This window comes from Ranitomeya variabilis, chromosome 6, assembly GCF_051348905.1.
Source record: "Ranitomeya variabilis isolate aRanVar5 chromosome 6, aRanVar5.hap1, whole genome shotgun sequence".
Classification (NCBI taxonomy): Eukaryota; Metazoa; Chordata; class Amphibia; order Anura; family Dendrobatidae; genus Ranitomeya; species Ranitomeya variabilis.
In genome coordinates, this window is record NC_135237.1 from 160,754,761 (window position 1) to 160,771,837 (window position 17,077).

The window sequence follows — 17,077 nt, forward strand, 5'->3', positions numbered from 1 at the left end:
CTATTTAGCTTTTGTGCTACCAGTAACGTGGATGCCCCTATATTTCTGATAACAGATGACAGACCTGAGTGGGTGATTGCTTTTTTGTGGATTGAGTTGAAGCTTTTATTGGGAACATTTTACATAACATTTATCACATTTATCCATTGCTCTACTCTGAGCACTTACATAGGGGTTTCCATCTAAATCTCAAAATGACGTGACAGATGAAACCCCAGATGGATCCATTCACTATAAGGAAGCAGCAGAGTTACTCTGGACTCCGTCTGGCCTCTGTTCAGCAGTGTCCTTCTTTTCAGAAGTGCACAAAACTGGCCAACGGCACTTTTATGCAATCCTAAAAAGACAGACTCTGCCAGATCACAGGTCCTATGGCATCCACAGTGCCTCCATCTGCCTCATTATAGGGAATCTTCCACCAGAGGTTCCTTCTGAATCATGTATTTCCGAGATTTACATGGAAACCCCAGTGTGAGTGCTCAGTGTGCAGGATTAATGTACACCGAGCCTTTCTGCGATCTTTGGGAGGTAGAATTAAAAAAATCAACAGCATGTGAAAAATTGTTTTATCGGCGGTATGATGATAAATCATTGTTTTTTTCCTCGTTATTTATTTTTTTGTACAGTGTTTACTGAAGGAGTTAACAGTTTTAGGGTATGTTCACACGATCCTGATTTCAATCCTTTTTTTTTCAGGACAAAAACCGCAGCTCTTGGCAGAAAACGCAGGTGCGTTTTTGGTGCGTTTTTGGTGCGTTTTTGGTGCGTTTTTGGTGCGGTTTTTAGTGCGGTTTTTTGTGCGGTTTTTTATGCAGTTTTCTCTGCAAATTGTCTGTGTTTGACACAAATAAAGCTTTAACTGCAGTGGGGGAAAAAAAAAAAAAGAAATGATGTAATTTCCTTGTCCAACCCTTTTCTTCTTCCATCCTCCATTTTGGGACTAAACACCAAAATGAGTGGACGTGTTTTGAATGACAGCGCTCCGCGTTTTGCGCCGCATGCGTCACTGCAGCGCACGCATCCGGGCGCAGAGGACGCAGCAAGTTGCATTTTTGCTGCGTCCAAAATCAATCAAAAAAAGGACGCATGCGGCACAAAACGCAGCGTTGTGCATGCGTTTTGCTGCGTTTTACTTTGCGTTGTGTGTTGCGGCGCCGACGCTGCGGCGCACAACGCAAATGTGAACATAGCCTAAGTGCCACGTGCCACGTATTTCAGTGCCACGTATTTCAGTGCCACGTATTTAAGTGCCACGTGCCACGTATTTCAGTGCCACGTATTTCAGTGCCACGTATTTCAGTGCCACGTGCCACGTATTTAAGTGCCACGTATTTCAGTGCCACGTGCCACGTATTTAAGTGCCACGTGCCACATATTTAAGTGCCACGTGCCACGTATTTCAGTGCCACGTGCCACGTATTTAAGTGCCACGTGCCACGTATTTCAGTGCCACGTATTTAAGTGCCACGTGCCACGTATTTCAGTGCCACGTATTTCAGTGCCACGTGCAACGTATTTAAGTGACACGTATCACGTATAAGTGACACGTGTCACGTAGTTAAGTGCCACGTATCCCACGAAGATTTTCCATGGAGAACAGACACATCCAGCGATATGTCTGCTCTCCACGGATGCAGCAACACACTGACAGGAGCCATAGTTCCTGTCGGTGTGTCACTGCGCATGCGCGAGCGAGTTTACCGGCGGTCATTGACCCCGGCACTCTCGCTTAACGGCAGTGCTGCGTGGGAAAGTTCAACGCAGCTGTACTGCCGTTAACCGAGACGCCGGAGCCATTGAGCTCCGGGACAGTACGCGATACACTGCTAGGAGCTTCGCTCCTGGCAGTGTATCGCCGGAGAGCAGCCGATCGGCGTGGGACACTCGTTTTATGGATTCTGCGGACAGGGAGTATGGATTTGGTTTATTATTTTGTGATTTTTTCCTGGAGGATCGAGGGCTTCGCCTACAAGTGTGCTGTTGGTGAGTATATACTCTATGTTATGTGTTGTATGTACTGTACTGTGTGTCATGTATGTGTATTGTGTGTAGGTGTTTGGTGTAACTTTACCATTGTGCTAAGTCGCCGGACACAGGGACAACTCTCCCATCCTAATACCGGATGGGAGTAGTAGTCCCATACGGCGACTTAGCACAATGGTGGCACTAGCGTCGCATGGGGACACGCACACACACACGCATACACACACACACACACACAGACACACACACATACACACACACACAGACACATACACACACACAGGCACACATACCAAATCAATCAAACGGCCGACACGATCCCCATGCGCCGGTATGCCTCCATGTCTCTCCGCCCAAGCACTTCCGGCCCCGCACTTCCGCCGGCTTCCCCGCACTTCCGGCTGCAGCGGTTCTGCACAACAAACCGCAGTAAAACCCGCAGATATATTTTTGATCTGCGGGTTTTACTGCGATTTTGACCTCACAATGGAGGTCTATGAGTACAGAACCGCTGCGGTTTAGGAAAAAGAAGTGACATGCTCCTTCTTTTTTCCCGCACCGATTCACCGCGGCTTTTTAAGGGAAATTCAGGACCGTGTGCACAGCGGTTCCTGTTTTCCATAGGGGTACATTGTAATGTACCCTGCATGGAAAACAGCTGCGGAACTGCAGTAAAAAACGCACTGTGTGAACATGGCCTTAAAGAGTGGATCATTACGGACACTTCGATACCAAATATGTGTACGTTTATTTTTTATTTATATAAATAAATGTATTTATTGGATAAATATTTGATTTTTTTTATTTATTTGTGGATTTAAAAAAATATATTTTTACACTTTAATATTTTTTTTTAACTTTTTTACATTGTCCCATACTGGGACATCACTGTTTTACATCAGATCACTGATCTGATGTTCTGCAATGCATATGCACTGCAGAACATTGAAGCAGCAACTGACAGGCAGGGAAGGATGTATCTCAAGTCCTGCTCTCTGCAGGCACTGGGAAGCCACCTTCCCTGCAGGACCCAGTGAACATCTTGGGGCTGGGTGTCTCCATGGAGGCCATGAGAACAACGCAATCGCAGTGTGTTGTCCTGATGGAAGTGTGCAGGGAATAATTAATTCCCTGCACGATGCTCATCTATGCTGCTGTCACTACTGACAGCGGTATCAGATGGTTTAAATTAGGATGTATTGATGCGGCCGAAACCATATAATCCCATTAGTTAATTCCCCATGAACATACTAACTAGCTACTAAAACAAGCTCCTAAGCCTCCCCAACATGTTTCACCAGTTAGACTGGCTTCATTAGGGGAGTGAAACTATAATTGAGGCTATAATAAAAAGATAATTTTTGTGGTCTTTAGATAGGGTTTATTTGCCTTTGGCAATTTGTTAATAAATTAAACATAATTGGCATGAGCTGTCCAGTTACCATTTCCAGAAATACATTTTCCGGAGTGCAGTGTGTTTTTTAGTAGTCTGGGAAATAAATAATTGGCATCAGCCATCTAGTTGCCATTTCTGGGACAAATAAATAATTATTCAGGACCACTGTGTGTGAGAACACTGACTCAAATTGTCCATAACATAAGGCTGAAGGTGGGGTCTTTTCATTATGAAGTAATCCCTTGTTATGTCCTGAAGTGTCTCCACACTCCAATGATTCTGGGTTTGCCCTGGTTGGTGAAGCATAATGTAACTGTGGATTGGCAATCCAGAGAGATTGTAAAGTGGGGAGATTACTGTCATGGTAACTGCCTAAACGTTTCCCCTTTTGCTGTATATACAGGGCCCTTACCGGCATTTTTGTCTGACTTTGAGGACCCTGCCCCAATGGGGTAGGCGTATCGGCCTTGTTCACTGACCGGGAGGGTGAGGTGTTGGTGGCTCAGGGGGAAGCCCCTGCCTCCTGCCCTTCGGGGAGGTTATTTTTGCCATCCAAATTGCATCACAAAGTAACTGGAGAGTTTCATAACTGCACTTGCTGGTCACCCGGGTGATAAGGCAACTGCGGACCTCCTTTCTCATAATTTTTGATGGCCGGGGTTGCATCAGGATGTGGTTGAACAGGTGTCTTCCTGCAACATTTGCGCACATTCTAAAGTCCCATCCATCTGGTCCTGTTTCACCACTACCTGTTCCTAACAGGGTCAAGGGAGACAGGTATAAACATATGACTGTCAGTAACCGCATGCCAGGTCCAGACCTGAATATGAATGACTGTGTGGTTGTCTACCAGGAATTTCAGGTTGAGGGTTCCTTCCTGGAAGTTGGGAGCTAGATTCATTGGTCCCTATAAGATAACCACCGTAATTGGTCCAGCAGCTTTTCGTGAGGAGCTACCTCAGGCTGTTAAGGTCCACAATGTTTTTAACAGGTATTTGCTCAAGAGATATGTGGAACCCTTTGAGCCCTCACCCCTACTGCCTTCCCCAATAATGGTTGATGGAAACATAGAGTTTCATATTTCAAGGATTGTAGATTCTCACCTCCGACGTCATTTCCTACAATACTTGGTGCATTGGTGGGGTTATGGTCCAGAGGAAAAGATGTGGTTTCTGCATCACAGGTGAACACCCCCACACTGGTTTGTTCATTCCACACCTCTTAACCTGAGAAACCTGGTCCTGAGTGTCCGGAGGCCACTTGTAGAAGGGGGGTACTGTCACGGATGTGTCAGCAGCTGCAGACCATTGGACTGCATCTGGCTGCAGAGGGTCTCAACAGTTTGCTTAGCAGACTTTTGCTTGGTTCTTCTGATGACAGAACCCAGTGACCACATCTCCCATCTCTAATGGTGTCACCTGGATCTGGGTGTTTATAACTCCCGACTTCCTGTTGGGAGTTGCAGGTGATATTCTCTATTTGCACTTCTCTGTTGAGGCTTGGAGTTGTAGCAGTCTGTTAGCGTCCTCTTTGGAGTTTAGAGGGCTCTCTCTGAGTCTACTCAAACCAAGTGTCTCCGTTGTTTCATTTATCCTAGCTGTCTTTAGCGTTAGTTGGGGTTCGACCATCGTATACCCCTTCCTTTCCTAAGCAGGGCTTTCTGCTAGGGTCTCGCAGTGATTAGGTATCCTGCTCGGCGATAGGTGCGGAACCTATTTAGGGTCTCTTATATCAGACAGGGTGACGTTAGATCTTCCTAGGGGTCTCCACTCCCCACTTCCCCAGTGTTGAGCCCATCCTTCCCCTCATCCATTTGTGTTGCAGTTAGTCTGTCCTACACTGTGTGTGAAATTTGTTCTGGAATTATCTGAGTATCTTGGGTGTGCTTCAGTAATATGCGAGGATAAATGCGGGGATTGTCTAACAAACAGGCAATCCCCACAGGTGTTGCGGCTGTCTAACAGCTATGAATCATACAGCCGCAGAGACTCAAACATATTACTGGAGCACACCCAAGCATGCTCGCTCATCACTAATGTTGACCTATATGCCTAGTGTAAACGTGCTATTATGAGATTGTCTCCCACTGAGCACATCTGAAATGTCATTGGCAGCAGATCTTGATGATTTGTGTGCCCAACTGCATTCAGCCTGGCCGAACATTCCTCAGACGACCATTAATAACTTAATTAAAAGCATGACAAAATGTGTACGTAAGTGCGTGTATTTCTGTGTGTGACACTCATGCTGCTTGATGCTGAATAAATTGAGATGTTTTAAACATTTTGTTTACATTTTTTCATCGTTTGCATATAATTAACATGTCTATCCATCCTGTGATTTCAACAGTTCAAAGACTAGCCCCCACATAGCCTACTATTAAAATATGAGCTCCACATAGACCCTTATAAAAAGTTTGAGCCCTCACATAGCCTCTCTATATACAGCATGAACCCCCCATAGCGTCTCTATACACAGTATGTCCCTTCTATATACAGTATGAACCCCCATATAGACCCATTATACAGTATGAGCCTCCATATCACCTCCTAAATACAGTTTAAGCCTCCACATAGCCCCCTAAATACAATATGAGCCCCAACATAGCCTTCTAAATACAGTATGAGCAGACATATATGAAAAAAACACATACTCGACTCGCTCCCATTCCCCAGGAGCTCTGCTCCTGTCTCTGGAGCAAAGGCTCTCTGCACAGTAGATGAGATGAAGTGACATCATCACATCTGCATTCTTACATGGTGATTGATCAAAGAAGGAGTTGGCATCTATGTGTTCCATCAATGTATTCACCGCTGTCTGCATCCTGACAATTCAGATAGCTGTGGCAGTGGGCGAGGGCATGGTTCAGCCCTTGGGACACTTTTTTCAGCCTTTCAGCTATCTCAGTTCCCGAGCCAGAATGGAACAGCCAGAGGGCCGGATCTGGCCCATGAAATGCACTTTGCCCAGCTCTGACTAAGGGCTCATTCAGTTGTAATGGATTTTTCATCAGCATTTGTATGCCAAAACCAGGAGTGTCTTCAAAACACAGAACAGGTGTCAATCTTTCAATTATAGTTTTTCTCTGTATGTTCCACTACTGGTTTGCCATACAAACACTGATGCAAAACCACTTACGTCTGAATGGGCCCTTAGAGCAGGGATGAAGGCATAAATACTGGGAAAACAAATGGATTATTGTGCACTGCCATAGAAGAAAGGATGAAGGTTACAAATGCAAGTGGTTTATTCGTCAGTGCCTTTCGAAGTATACAACTTCTTCATCATGGCAACCAAGATAGATATACAATCAGCATGGGCAGAAAATAAATAGACAAAATATTTGAAAAAAGGCGTGTGAAAAAAGAGGGGATCACTAGGATCATGTGACAGCAGAGCGACATTTCACTAGAGGTCAGCAATTGCATATCACATGTTACAGCTTAAACAGACATTATTTAAAAATCATAACAGTATGAAATATGTTGAAAAAGTTGTCCGAATGTGTAATATTAAGCAGGAAGTATAAAATGTAAAAATTATGTAGGAATATACAGCAAATAAAATGCATGAAATCGAACCTGACTTTGCATGTTCTTTAGTGGTAAAAGAATGTGTGCTTGTCCATATACTGTATGTCGCACTATAAGTTGGGGTTTTAGATTGTAAACCACTACTCAAGCAGGTGCAAATATGTGTACAAGCTGCTATTATAAATACATATATACATATAATCAGATGAGATGATATGTGTATCTGTAAGGTAAAGCACTGATCATTAAAATATGCATAATAAAGAACAGGACAATTCCAGATAATATCACAAAATATAAATTACATCGAGATGCAGCAAAACACAGAGAGATGAAAGATAATGTCAACATAAGTACAATGGTGCTGTGGGACTCCTACCAGATACCCTAATACCATGCAGTTAGTTATCAAAAATATTTACTTTTCTTATATATATATATATATATATATATATATATATATATATATATATATATATATATATATATATATATATATATATATATATATATATATATATATATATATATATATATACAGTATATATAATGTGCACACAATGTTATTAGAAAATATAATTATGTAATGGTAAAACAGGGTTTAGGACACCTACTCACAATGTGGCAAAAAACTGCTAAAGGCGAGTGATACTGAAGTGATGTGTTACAGCCAAGTCTATATAGGGAAAGGAAATCCCCAGGTCGAATGAGTTTACTACCGTGGGGACCTAATTATTATGTGTGGGTCATCGCAGAGGAAGGTTGTTGGCACTGACTAGATGTTGGTTCAGCATTCAGCAGCCTGATAACTAGGTGGGAGACGAAGCCCGATTCTGAGATTAGTGATTTGATAGATCTAGTACCGTAGTATAAAATCATAGATCTATACAGAAGATAATGTCTTGCGAAAAAAACTGCTGGGTAAGAACTAAAGCGGTGAAGTATCATATATCAGGTTCCAATAAAAGGTTAAAAAAAATGAAAAAACCATGTAAGATAGGATCCTAGGCAACCAAAAGAACCATGAAAACAAAGGGTCTCTAGAATATAACTTTTAATAGATAAAGTCTAAAAAACGTTCCAAATTGGAGACAAAGCAGCAAATATTAAAAATATTAATAATATAAAAGGTAACCATAGGGAAGTGGATATATACCAATAATGTATCCTAATGCACCCTGCAGGTCCACTACACTGACTCCTGCCTGGCAGTGGAGGTTAGCACCCTAAGTTTCAGCGGTAGGCGCCCCACTCAGCGGCGGCTCGCCCTGTTCTCCCTACAAGGCTTGTTTCATCTTTATGGCCAGTATCCCGTGATGAACCCCCGCTATTCCCATGGGGGGGAAACGCGTCGGGCACTGCTCAGGGATGTCGCTTCTGGATAGACCCCGACTGATGGCTCAGTGTGGATGATGATCTCCACCTCTTTGAATTGATGCATCACAGCTCAGATGAGTACATGGTCATTGCACTACACTCTGTACAATCAGACACCATTGCAACTTTTTACTGCATGTATTGTAATTATACATAGCTCTATTATGGATGATCTATGGCAAGAGAGCTGTTGATTGCGGAGCTCTGTCCCTTTGCTATTATGCATTAGGACAATGAGACAAGTATATAATTACTGCATCCTATTTGCCCACACTTTATATTGGTCTACATAGACTATGGTTAACAAAGGGATGTTGATATTGTCTACATCTATAGTGGCTATCAATTGTCTAGTATTATAACCTTAATATCAAGGATAAAAATATCCCCTTGACTTGATTTTTTTTTTCATTTTTTCTATTTCCTTTTTTTAATTTTTTTGTGTTTTTTTCCAATAAAAGGTTACAACTAAAGTCTAATGAAAAAATTATTATAAAAGTGGAAAAATGCTATAAAGGTAACCAAAAATAAATTATTGAAAGAATGTAAATTGTTAAAACAATATTTGTGGTTAAAAATAATAATAATAATAATAATAATAATAATAATAATAATAATAATCTTTATTTATATAGCGCCAACATATTCCCCAACGCTTTACAGTTTAACAGTTTCAAACAACAATCATAGGTAACAATGTTAAAAATACAAAAATAAAGCAAAATAAGTCGACCCTGCTCGTGAGAGCTTACAATCTACAATGAGGTGGGGGAGATACAAAGTACAGGTGTGTATTTACAATGATGTATTTACAATGATGGTCCAGCCATCTTCAGGGGGTGGGGGATAGATGGAGATAGTGAATGGGCTACACAGACACAAACATAAAATGACCTTGATTAGTTAATGTGGTAGGCAGCTCTGAATAAATGTGCTTTGAGGGAGCGCCTAAAAATAAATGATTACTAATCAATATAATAATAAAACAAACACACACATACAGTTGTGGCCAAAAGTATTGACACCCCTGCAATTCTGTCAGATAATACTCAGTTTCTTCCTGAAAATGATTGCAAACACAAACTCTATGGTATTATTATCTTCATTTAGTTTTTCTTAAATAAAAAAACACAAAAATAATTGTCCTAAAGCCAAATTGGATATAATTCCACACCAAACATAAAAAGGGGGTGGACAAAAGTATTGGCACTGTTCGAAAAATCATGTGATGCTTCTCTAATTTGTGTCATTAACAGCACCTGTAACTTACCTGTGGCACCTAACAGGTGTTGGCAATAACTAAATCACACTTGCAGCCAGTTGACATGGATTAAAGTTGACTCAACCTCTGTCCTGTGTCCTTGTGTGTACCACATTGAGCATGGAGAAAAGAAAAGACCAAAGAACTGTCTGGGGACTTGAGAAACCAAATTGTGAGGAAGCATGAGCAATCTCAAGGCTACAAGTCCATCTCCAAAGACCGGAATGTTCCTGTGTCTACCGTGCGCAGTGTCATCAAGAAGTTTAAAGCCCATGGCACTGTGGCTAACCTCCCTAGATGTGGACGGAAAAGAAAAATTGACAAGAGATTTCAACACAAGATCCAAACAAGTTCAAGCTGCCCTGCAGTCCGAAGGTACAACCGTACTATCCGGCGGCGTCTCAATGAAAAGGGACTGTATGGTAGGAGACCCAGAAAGACCCCACTTCTTACCCCGAGACATAAAAAAGCCAGGCTGGAGTTTGCCAAAACTTACCTGAAAAAGCCTAAAACGTTTTTGAAGAATGTTCTCTGGTCAGATGAGACAAAAGTAGAGCTTTTTGGGCAAAGGCATCAACATAGAGTTTACAGGAGAAAAAAAGAGGCATTCAAAGAAAAGAACACTGTCCCTACAGTCAAACATGGCGGAGGTTCCCTGATGTTTTGGGGTTACTTTGCTGCCTCTGGCACTGGACTGCTTGACCGTGTGCATAGCATTATGAAGTCTGAAGACTACCAACAAATTTTGCAGCATAATGTAGGGCCCAGTGTGAGAAAGCTGGGTCTCCCTCAGAGGTCATGGGTCTTCCAGCAGGACAATGTCCCAAAACACACTTCAAAAAGCACTAGAAAATGGTTTGAGAGAAAGCACTGGAGACTTCTAAGGTGGCCAGCAATGAGCCAGACCTGAATCCCATAGAACACCTGTGGAGAGATCTAAAAATGGCAGTTTGGAGAAGGCACCCTTCAAATATCCGGGACCTGGAGCAGTTTGCCAAAGACGAATGGTCTAAAATTCCAGCAGAGCATTGTAAGAAACTCATTCATGGTTAACAGAAGCGGTTGGTCGCAGTTATTTTGGCTAAAGGTTGTGCAACCAAGTAATAGGCTGTGGGTGCCAATACTTTTGTCTGGCCCATTTTTGGAGTTTTGTGTGAAATGATCAATGTTTTGCTTTTTGCTTCATTCTCTTTTGTGTTTTTTCATTTAAGACAAACTAAATGAAGATAATAATACCAAAGAATTTGTGATTGCAATCATTTTCAGGAAGAAACTGAGTATTATCTGACAGAATTGCAGGGGTGTCAATACTTTTGGCCACAACTGTACATATACATATAAAATAAAATGAATAAATAAATATAAAAAATATATACAGGTGCTTCTCATTAAAATTGGAATATCATCAAAAATGTAAGTTCTTCAATACAAAAAGTGTATCTCATATATTATATGGAGTCATTACAACAAAATGATCTATTTCAGGTGTTTATTTCTGTTAATGTTGATGATTATGGCTTACAGCCAATGAAAACCTAAAAGTCATTAACTCAGTAAATTAGAATACTTTATAACACCAGCTTTAAAAATTATTTTAAAATCCAAATTGTTGGCCTACTGAAATGTATGTTCAGTAAATGCAATACTTGATCGAGGCTCCATTTGCATCAATTACTGCATCAATGCGGTGTTGCATGGAGGCAATCAGCCTGTGGCACTGCTGAGGTGTTATGGAAGCCCAGGTTACTTTGATAGCAGCCTTCAGCTTGTCTGCACTGTTGGATCTGGTGTCTTTCATCTTCCTCTTGACAATACCCCATAGATTCTCCATGGGGTTAGGGTCAGGCGAGATTGCTGTCCAATCAAGCACAGTCATACTGTTGTTTTTAAATCAGGTATTGGTACTTTTGGCAGTGTGGACAAGTGCCAAGTCCTGCTGGAGAATGAAATTTCCATAAAGCTTGTTGGCAGAAAGAAGCATGAAGTGCTCTAAAATTTCCTGGTAGACTGCTGCTCTGACTTTGGTCTTGATAAAACACAATGGACTTACCTAACAGATGATGTGGCTCCCCAAACCATCACACTAGACCTCAAGGAGCTTGGATTGTATGCCTCTCCACTCTTCCTCCAGATTCTGAGACCTTGATTACCAAATGAAATGCTAATTTTGCTTTCATCTGAAAACAACACCTTGGACCACTGAGCAACAGTCCAATTCTTTTTCTCCTTGTCCAAGGTAAGATGCTTTTGGCATTGTCTATTGGTCATGAGTGGCTTAACACAAGCAATGCAACACTTGTAGCCCATGTCCTGGATACGTCTGTGTGTGTGGTGGCTCTTGAAGCAATGACTGCAGCAGCAGTCCACTCCTTGTGAATCTCCCAAAAATTTTAGAATGGCCCTTTCTTAATAATCCTTTCAAGGCTGTGGTTATCCCTGTTGCATTTGTACCTTTTTCTACCACACTTTTCCCTTCCACTCAACCTTCCATTAATATGTTTGGATACAGCACTCTGTGAATAGCCAGCTTCTTCAGCAATGACCTTTTGTGGCTTACCCTCCTTGTGGGGTGTGTCAATGACTTCCTTCTGGACATATGTCAAGTCACCAGTCTTCCCCATGATTGTGGAGCCTACTGAAACAGACTAAGGGATATTTTTAAATGCTTAGGAAGCCATTGCAAGTGGTTTTTTTTGTTAATTATTCTAATTTACTGAGATAATGACTTTTGGGTTTTCATTGGCTGTAAGCCATAATCATCAACATTAACGAAAATAAACACTTGATATAGATCATTTTGTTTGTAATGACTCTATATAACATATGAGTTTCACTTTTTGTATTGAAGAACTTAAATAAATTAACTTTTTGATGATATTCTAATTATGTGAGAAGCACCTGGATGTAGATACTAATGCAAAGTATTCATATATATATTTTTATATTAATTAAAAAAAATATCTGTAAATTCACTCAGGCAATGGGGTTTCAGAGCATTGAGCTAGTGAATTTAAAATTCCTCTTTCCTATCCAACTAATCTCTACAATTAGGAGTTTCAGGAGATATACACAACAACGTGTCCCGCAAAAAAACAAGCCGTGACATGACTATGTCGGCCGAAATATAGAAACATTATAGCTCCCAAAATATGGTGATGCAACAGCTAGTTTTTGCAAAAAAAGCATCTTTTAGTGTTACAGCAGCCAAACAGAAAAACCAGATATAAATCTGGTATTGCTGTAATCGCACCGAACTGAAGAATAAAGTAGTCTAATCAGTTGTACCGCATGACAAACGGCATAAAAAATAAATTAAGCCAATTCTTCACCTGCTGTTGATTTGTTCATTCTGCCTCTCAAAGATCGCAGTAAGGCTTGGCGCAAATTTATACTGCACTCTTCGCTGAGCGCTTGCATCGTGGTTTCCATGTAAATCTCTGAAATACGTGATTCAGATGGAACCCCTGGCAGATAATTCCCTATAAGGAGGCAGATGGGGACCCTGTGGACAATGTTTAGCCTATGATCTAAAGGTTTCTGTCTATATAGGCGTGCATAGAAGCATAGTCTGCCACAGTTTTGTGCACTTTGGAAAAAAGTACATAGCTGAACAGAGTTAACTCTGCTGCCTCATTATAGTGAATGGATTCTTCGGGTGTTTCATCTGAGTGACATCACTCAAAGATTTAGAAGGAAATCTCAAAGTAAGTGCTCAGTGTAGAGCACAAGATAAATGCAGTCCCAAACATCATGTTAAAATGTTCTAAAAAAAATTCAGCAAATTTTGCGCTCCCAAATCCAAATGTCCTTCTCCCTTCTGAGCCCCACAGTGTGTCTAAACCACATTTTTGGCATTTCTGTAGCGATGACAGCCCTCCTAATTTACTGGTGTGTGTCTCCAAAGCCATGAGCTGGGCATGATGTACTGGTCACTACATCATACTGGTCTGTACAATAGACTGGTCACTACAAAGGCAGTTTGCAATTTTCACTCAGCAGCATCCACTGCTGCTTGTTTCTGGAAAACACACATGCAGTCAAAATCATCACTTCACCTGTAAATAAATTCTCAAAGAGGTATAATTTCCAAACTGGGGTCACATGATGTGTGATTCTGCTCTTCTAGCACTTAGGGGCTCTGTATATGAAGTCCACAAACAAAAGCGCTCCATCCCTCAAATGTTTCGCAGTACGGCTAAAGTACTACTGTACAGCCATATATAGGGCATTTCTACATTCAGCCGAAATTGTGGGGTCCCTTTTGGTGCCATTTTTTACCGAATTCCCAGTGTGAAAGTGTAAAATCCGGAGCTAAAGTTAAATTTTAGTGGTAAAAATTTAATAATTTTTTTCTTCACTGTCCAATGGTATAAAATAGTATAAAATTCTGTGACCCACCTGTGGTGTCAATATGATTACTGCACTCCTAGATGAATTCGTTGAGAGGTGTAGTTTTTAAAATGGTGCCTCTTATGGGGATTCTGCTGTTCTGGCACCTCAGGGGCACTGCCAATGTGACATGGCACCAGTCCAGCAAAATCTGAACTCCAATATGGCACTTCTTCCTTTCTGAGCTTTGCACTGTGCCTCAAAAGTAGTTTTCAACCACATATGGGGTATCCTGGTACACAGGAGAAATTGCACAACAAATTTTGTTGTCCTGTTACCCTTGTGAAAATAAAAAAAAGTTCCCTGAGGGGTCTAGTTTACAAAATGTGGTCCCTTGTTTTTTTTTAACTTTTTATGCACATCGGGGGCTCGCCAACTGCAACATGACATCTGCAGACCATTCCATCAAAATCTAAGTTCCAAAACATCCCTCCTTCCTTTCTAAGCCCTGCCGTGTACCAAATCAGTAGTTTTTCACCCCATATGTGGTATCTGCGTACTCAGGAGAAAATGCACAACAATTTTTGGGGTCCATTTTCTCCTGGTACAAAAATAAATAAAACATTTGAGAATAAAAGAAATTTTTTTGTGGGAAAAAATATGATTTTTGTATTTTCACGGCTCTATGTTATAAACTTCTGTGAAGTACCTGGGGGTTCAAGATGCTCAGCACACAACTGGATAAGTTCCCTGAGCAGTCTAGTTTACAAAATGGTGTCACTTGTGGGAAGTTTCCACTGTTTAGGCACATAAGGGGCTCTCCAAACATGACATGGCATCCGCTAATTATTCCAGCAAGTTTTGCATTCAAAAAGTCAAATGGCGCTTCTTTCCTTCTGAGCCCTGCATGCACCCCAACAGTAGTTTTTCCTTACATATAGGGTAGCGGCATACTCGGGAGAAATTGCAGAACAAAATGTATGAAGATAAGGATAATTTGTGGATATCTCCTGCTCTGCTGTGGACAGAAGACGTCAAATCTCAGTGATTCATTTAAGTGGTTTTTATTCAATGAGTTCCAAAGTATCAAGTGCTTCTTCTTCAGGAAATGACCACATACAAATATCAGACATACAAGGTAGTTTTTGAAGGAATGATTTTCAAATAAAGGCACTAAACCAACACATGACAGTGTGTGCGTGCTATGTTCACCAGGTCATCACGTGGTAAAATCCAATAATGCTAAAAATATGCACTAAAAATGTGGAATAAAATAATAATCTTTATTTTTATATAGCACTAACATATTCCGCAGCGCTTTACAGTTTGCACACATTATCATCACTGCCCCAATTGGGCTCACAATCTAAATTTCCTATCAGTATGTCTTTGGAATGTAGGAGGAAACCGGAGTACCTGGAGGAAACACACGCAAACACGGGGAGAAAGTGCAAACTCCTTATAGATGTTGTCCCTGGTGGGTTGTGAACCCAGGACTTCCAGGGCTGCAAGGCTGCTGTGCTAACCACTGAGCCACTGTGCATATTAAGGACATGTAAAAAAATTACATTTATTTTAATAAAAATGCATTATAGCAAAAATAAATTAAGACAAAAAAACTGGACTAGAACTAAGGTTATATTGGGGCGAACGATAAGATTCACTATTCTTTAGGCTGTTGTGAATATGTGCAGTTTTTCAATAATATATGTATAAATTCAAAACTGTAATGGTCTCTGATCTGTTTCATATCCCTGTCTTTTTAAAACTATTTCTATAGCGCAATTTCTCCTGTTACCCTTGTGAAAATTCAAAATTTGGGGCTAAAAAACATTTTTGTAGGAAAGTTGTGATTTTTTTTATTTTCACGGCTCAATGTTATACATTTTGGGGTCCATTGTCTCCTGTTACCCTTGAGAAAATTTTTAAAAAATGAGTCTAAGGTAAAATGTTTGTTAAAAAAGTTAAATGTTCATTTTTTTCTTCCACATTCTAAAAATTCCTGTGAAGCACCTGAAGGGTTAATAAACTTCTTGAATGTGGTTTTGAGCACTTTGAGGGATGCAGTGTTTAGATTGGTGCCACTTTTGGGTATTTTGTGTCATATAGGCCCCTCAAAGTCACTTTTAATGGTCCCTAAAAATAGTTTTGTAAATTTGTTGAAATCATGAGAAATCGCTTGTCAACTTTCAACCTTTATAACTTCCTAGCAAAAAAATTATGTTTCAAAAATTGTGCTGATGTAAAGTGGGAAATATCATTTATTAACTATTTTGTGTGACATATCTCTCTTATTTAAGGGCATAAAAATTTAAAGTTTGGAAATTGCTACATTTTCGCGAACTTTCCTCTCTTTTTCACAAATAAACACAAGTGATAACAAAGAAATTTTACTACTATCATGAAGTACAATATGTCAAGAAAAAACAGCCTCAGAATCAGTGAGATCCGTTTAAGCGTTCCACAGTTATTACCTCATAAACAGACTGGTCAGAATTGTAAAATTTGGCCTGGTCATGAAGGTGAAAACAGGCTTGGGGGCTGAAGGGGTTAATATAACATGTCCAGATAACAACGTTTCAACGTATTTCATGCTATTATGATTTTTATATAATGTTTGTTTAAGCTGTCACTCCACGGTCATATGATCCTCCTGACCCCCTCTTTTTTCAAATGTTATGTCTATTTATATTTGTCCATTCTGTTTGTATCTTTATCATAGAGATCCTGATGAAGAAGTTGTATACTTCAAAATGCATTGACGAATAAACCACCTGCATTTTGGATTGGTATCCTTCATCCTTTCTTCTAGGAAAGGGCAGAATAACACATTTGTTTTTCCATTATTTATTCTGTTAGCTCATCGTTGGTCTGCAGCATGCTTAAGTCTTACCCAGATAAGTCCATATTTTGCTCTTTGTCTTTCTCTGGTTTCTCTGTCTTAGAGCAGCGATGTCAAATTCAATAACACAGAGGGACAAAATGAAAAGATTGGACAAAGTCCAACCTTGATATTTATTAAAAAAAAGTCTACAATTGATTAAGTTTTTCCTTATCATCAAATATAAGGATGAATCTGTATATGAAACAAACTTAAAAGGGTTGTCCCAAGAGCAAAGTACAAGTTAATTAATAGGTTTTAAGAGTCAGATCACATGACCGAAGCATTGTGTATTTCCTCGCGGGCAGGTGCATACA

The 17,077-nt window shown here is 40.4% G+C and overlaps 1 long non-coding RNA gene across 1 annotated transcript in view; it reads left to right on the top strand.

The window, feature by feature from the left end:
• The window catches only part of LOC143783527 (uncharacterized), a 137,655-nt gene that overhangs the window by 26,009 nt on the left and 94,569 nt on the right, over window positions 1-17,077 (top strand). Inside the window, exon 2 of the long non-coding RNA XR_013217234.1 lies at window positions 16,602-16,668. This is a non-coding gene — a long non-coding RNA (uncharacterized LOC143783527). The remainder of the gene's footprint in view (window positions 1-16,601; window positions 16,669-17,077) is intronic.